We start from the raw sequence: 5559 nt of genomic DNA on the forward strand, positions 1-5559 counted from the left end.
TGATAGCTTGATATAAAGCTGAAGGTGTGCACATACATTGCACACACGTTAGATCGGCAAATCCCGAAATGCCGAAAAGTCAAAAGTCTGGCTATGATAGTCTTGTGAGTGCGTGAACACTCGTAATGGGGAAATTGATACGTTGGCAGAGGCCCCATAAGCGATCTCATAGATCTGGGCCATACTTAGGCCATCTGGGCCAGAATGAGCTAAATTGGTCCGACGGGTCGTGGGCCCAAAATAAGCGAATTTTTTGATTTGGTAATAAGTGATGAACTAGTCATGTTGGTTACATGGCTTGGAATTGATTCGGGCTAGATGGGCAATATGAACGTGATTTTGGCCGAATGGGCCATATGAATGTGATTTTGGCCTAATGGGCCATATGAATGAGATTGGGCCTAGTGGGCCATTGCATGTATGTAGACTTGTTTGGGCTTTGTAAGGGGTTGTAAGCCTAGTATCTGATAACTGCTTAAACAGACATAAAACTTAATTAATTAATTAATCGTGACTGTGGACAAGTCATAGGGTTAAAGTGTGGCAATGGGTATATGCATGTCTAGGATTGGGTTTAGGGAAAGCATGGTACTTAAGTGGTCTTAATGACTCACCTCCTATTCGTTGGAATCATACTTGGTGCATAATATCTATTCACTTTAGCCAACGGGGACTTGTTAACGGGATGAGATAGGTAATAAACCCATAATAAAGAGGAATTACCGAAATGCCCTTAAGGGCAAAAAATGACTAAAATACCTCTACATGTTGAATGTAAGATTTATGGATGTTACATGTATACCTGCTGCATTCACATGATATTCTGTTTAGGTTGCATATGGGTTGGGAATTATGGAACGGAGGAAGTATATGAGGATCGCATGGTTGTTTGACGACTGTAGATCCACCGATGGCTATTAAGCACAATATTTGATTAGCAGCTTGTTGCAATAAAGGTAGTACCGCAACCAGGCTACCATTGATGTGTATCGGATGGGTGGGTCGATATTTATATCCCCACATGATGTGTACCGGGGGACGTAGTTGGTGTGTAGCGGTTGGATTATTGGGGTGGGGTGCACAGCATTACATGTATGATATTATTGTGATATTATTGCGATGTGGGCTTCGGCCCAACTGAGGCTAATATGGGCTAAGGCCCAAAGGCCACTGTTATTAAATTGGGCTCAGGCCCAAAATGACTGATGATTGCTTTATACTCATTGAGAGTTGTACACACTGAGTTTTCGAAACTCACTCCCCCTCCTTTTAAATTTTTCAGGTGATCCTTAGTAGGCGGTTCGACGGATGGAGGGATTCGGAGGTGGCCAACTAGTAAAAAGTTTAGACTTATTCTTTTATATAATTTTTAATATTTTGGTTTTAATTTTTTTTTTGATTTGGGGTGTAATAAGGCCTTTCCTCTGGTTATTATTTCAAATTAGGATTATTATTATTTTTATGCTTTATATTTGTTAGAAGTAGAACATGGTTTTTCCTAAACCATAACTGTTTTTAAATACTACATTTCATAACTTAATTTTTAAATGACAAGTTTTCATAGATCATCTGTTTTAAATAAAGCTTCATAATCGAAAAGAGATTTTACAAAGTAATTATTATCATACAAGAAGGAATAGTTTTTTTTTTAAAATACACCTCGCTTTGAAAGCAACAAATACAAGCTGGGATTTTACTCAAGGTTTTTATTGTAAAGAAGGGTTTTTAGTGAAAACAAGGTTTTCGAAAAACACTTCAATGTGACACGCCAGGTTTAGCCATAACGTCTAGGCCGGGTTTAGGGTGTTACAACCGTAATACAAAATTATTCCATTCTCGAACTTTACAAAGAAGGAAAAGAAATTGCATAACTGCTATTCGGAATAATGATGGGGATTGGATTTTTGATTCGAAAGCTATTGAAGCTGAGGAAAATACTTTCTTTCAAAAGCTCTATGGGGAATGTCCTAGTACTATCGGTGATTTTCCTCTTAGTAAGTTTCCCCAGCTGGAGCGTAACGACATTATTTTCTAGGGAAGCCAGTTTCTAATGATGAAATTCAAGACGCCCTTTTTGACATGGCTCCTCTTAAAGCTTCAGGTAGTGAAGGATTTCATGCCCTCTTTTTTCATCAGTGGAGTAAAATTTGGGGGACAATTTGTGATTAGGTTAGAAAGGTTTTCAATGGGGTTTCTATTGAGGCTGAACTAAATAATACCCTGATTGTTCTTATTCCTAAGGTGGCGAATCCTGAAGGTTTTGGACAAGTTCGTCCAATTAACCTTTGTTTTGTCTTTTATAAGCTAGTAATGAAGGTAATTGCTAACTAGTTTAAGCTTGTTTTCCCAAATATTATTACGCAGGAACAGGTTGACTTTATTGCAGGTAGGAATATAACCGACAGCATTATCATCGCTCAAAAGGTAATTCAAACTATGAGATGTCAGAAAAAAAAGGTGGGTGACGATGAAAATTGATTTGGAGAAAGCCTATGATAAAGTGAGATGGGACTTTATACATGCTTCTCTCCAAGCTTCAGGTATTCCTTTTTATCTTAGTAAAGTTATAATATCCTCCATTACGAATTCTACTATGCAGGTTATGTGGAATGGTGTACCTTTGTCTAAATTCAGACCTGCCAGAGGTATTAGACAAGGGTGTTCACTCACTCCCTATCTTTTTGTACTTTGTATGGAATGGCTTGGTCATTTGATTCATTCAACCATTTCAGCGGATAAGTGGAGCCCCATATGAATTTCTCAACATGGGTCGTATATTTCACATTTGTTCTTTGCAAATGACCTAGTTATTTTTAGCAAAGCGGATTTGGTGCATGGTAAGATCATAAAAGATATTCTGGATCATTTTTGTGGTTTCTTTGGACACCTTATTAATGCTAGAAAGACAAACATTTTTTTTCTCTAGAAGGGTGGAAGATTCTTTAACTGATTTGATCAGCTCCTTATTTGGATTTAAAAAATTCACGACCTTGGACGTTATCTTGGGGTTCCTCTTTTTCATCAAAGGGTAACGAATAGCACTATGAATTCTGTGGTTGAAAAGGTTCATGGAAAGCTTCAAAATTGTGATTCCAAAAAACTTTCTATTGCTGGTCGAGTTACCCTAGCTCAGTCGGTTCTTTTATCCATTCCTAGATATTTTATGCAATCTATGATGATTCCTATTAAAATCAGCGATGAGATTGAAAGTTTGGTGAAGCAGTTTATTTGGGGATCTTCGGATAACAGAAAAAAAGATGTTGCTGGTAGGGTGGGATTCAATTTGTCAACCTAAGTAGTGTGGTGGTCTTGGGCTGAGAAGACTTCGCGATCAAAACATATCTTTTCTTTTAAAATTAGGGTTCAATATTACTTCTAATAAGGATGCTTTATGAGTTCGTGTGCTTCATTTGAAGTATCATATGAAGGAGGATCTGTCGAAGTGCATTACTCGAGATAGAAGTGCTCTCCTTTGGAGGTCTCTTTCTAAAGTTAGGCCGTTACTTCGTGAAAATATTTTCTATCTGTTGGAGATGGGAATAAAATTTACTACTGGAAGGATAAATGGATCCCAAATGTAGGGATTTTGACTCGATATATTCCGAATAATATTTTTCAAGATTCGGATTGCCTCATTAATGAGATGACCACCGAGGATGGTTCTTGGAACTTTGATCTTTTTCAGGTTTGGCTTCTTGAGAATGTGATTCAGTTTATTAAAGGCATTCCGCCTCCTCACCCATCTACTGGTCTTGATAAAATTTCCTAGTGTCACACTTCAGCTGGAGGTTTTTCAGTCAAATTAGCTTACAAGATGTTAAAGGAAGGCGATTGGAATCCAAAAGATGAAAAATGGAAGAGTGTTTAGAAGCTGCCAGGTCATCAACAAGTTCGGTTTTTCATTTGGACTGCTCTACAAAGAAGGCTCCTTAGTAAATATGGAACGGGTTAGACGGGGTTTAGCAGCTGACCCTTCTTGTCCCATCTGTGGTTTTCATTTGGAGGACGCTTTAAATATTTTGAGAGATTGCACTGTTGCTAGTGATGTTTGGAACCAAGTTGTCCCAGGTAATCATCTATCGAACTTTTTTCTAATAATTTTCAGGAATGGCTTCTTGCTAACTTGCAGGATAATAGCATGGTTCAGGAAGAAGGATCCAGTTGGGCTTGTCTTTTTGGCCTTCTTATTTGGAGCCTTTGGAAGAACCACAATTTATCCATCTTTCAAGGAAGATCTTGGAACTCGATGGAGATGGTTCAAGTTTCTTCAAGTTGGGCGAATCAGCTCTTCTCAGCCTCGAGAGCAAAGTCTAAGGCTAGTTTTAAAACACCCGCTGAAAAGGAATCATTTGAGGGCCCGATCTTCCTCAACACTGATGGAGCAGTGCAATTAGGATCTAGAAATACAGCTGCTAGAGAAGTGGTTCGTGATGCCAATGGAAATTGGATTTTTGGGTATAACCTCTACCTTGGAAAATGTTTTATTTTTAATGCTGAACTTTGGGGTATCTTGGAGAGACTCAGGTTAATTCAAAGAAGGGATCATGATGAAATTATCATACAATTTGATAGTATGGAAGTTGTTAAAGCTATACTTGATAGTTCCTCAACTGAAGCAAACTCAACATTAATTAGGCGTATCCAAAGTATTTTATTTCAAGAAAAGCAGTGGTTTTTGCAGTACATTCCGAGAGATCAAAATCAAGTTACAAACTGTCTAGTAAAACAAGCTTTGATCAGAACTGATAATTGGCAAGTGTTCAATGCTCCCTTTCCGATGATGCGCTCATTTATGGAATTGGATAAGAATTTGAATGTTTGTCTTTTTCAGAATACCACTATGTAATTAGTTTGATATTTTCTTTTTCACAAAAAAAAAATACATATGGTAATCATCACTTTTCATTTATTTTATTTTATTTTTTACTAAATTATTCAAATTGTTATATGTTATTATTTGTAGAAAAATATTATATAGTAGATATTGATGATGTAAATACAAAAGATTTTCTTGCATCATATTATGAGGTATGATGCTATTGGGGAGAATAGAAAGACAACTCACAAACTTTTTAATTTGAGATATTCAAAACTTCGAAATGTGGATGAGAAGAAGTTTACTGTTCTAAAAAAAGATTTCTCATATTAACACCGCCACCTTAGTATAGTATAAAAAAAAGTTAGACTGGATCGCGTTAACATGTTGCATATTTCATAACTTCATTCATAAATGGAATTGAGATGATTAATACTTTAAAGAGTACATGGAAGAAGAAAATCTTGATAATATTAATGACACAAATTCTGATTCCGATGAGGAAGAAATTGATGAGGGACCAATGAGTAAAGATAAAGAGTATATGTTAAATGTTAGAGAGGGAATAACTTAACAAATATGAAATGTTAGAGCAATTGGATAAAATTGCACATTATGTTGATTTTTCTTGTTTTTTTATTAGTAATCATATTGTCGATTATTTTCTTGGATTAACATATTGAATACAATGATTTAATTTTAATTTTTGTTACTTATTTAGAATTTTTAACCTGAAATAACTT

At 36.2% G+C, this 5559-nt stretch overlaps 1 long non-coding RNA gene across 1 annotated transcript; it reads left to right on the forward strand.

The window, feature by feature from the left end:
• Window positions 1-903: 903 nt before the first annotated feature.
• LOC128295575 (uncharacterized) lies at window positions 904-1503 on the forward strand. The gene is made up of 2 exons (XR_008286102.1): window positions 904-956; window positions 1283-1503. It is a non-coding gene; the product is annotated as an uncharacterized LOC128295575 (long non-coding RNA).
• Window positions 1504-5559: the final 4056 nt, after the last annotated feature.

Source organism: Gossypium arboreum, chromosome 7, assembly GCF_025698485.1.
Source record: "Gossypium arboreum isolate Shixiya-1 chromosome 7, ASM2569848v2, whole genome shotgun sequence".
Taxonomy (NCBI): domain Eukaryota; kingdom Viridiplantae; phylum Streptophyta; class Magnoliopsida; order Malvales; family Malvaceae; genus Gossypium; species Gossypium arboreum.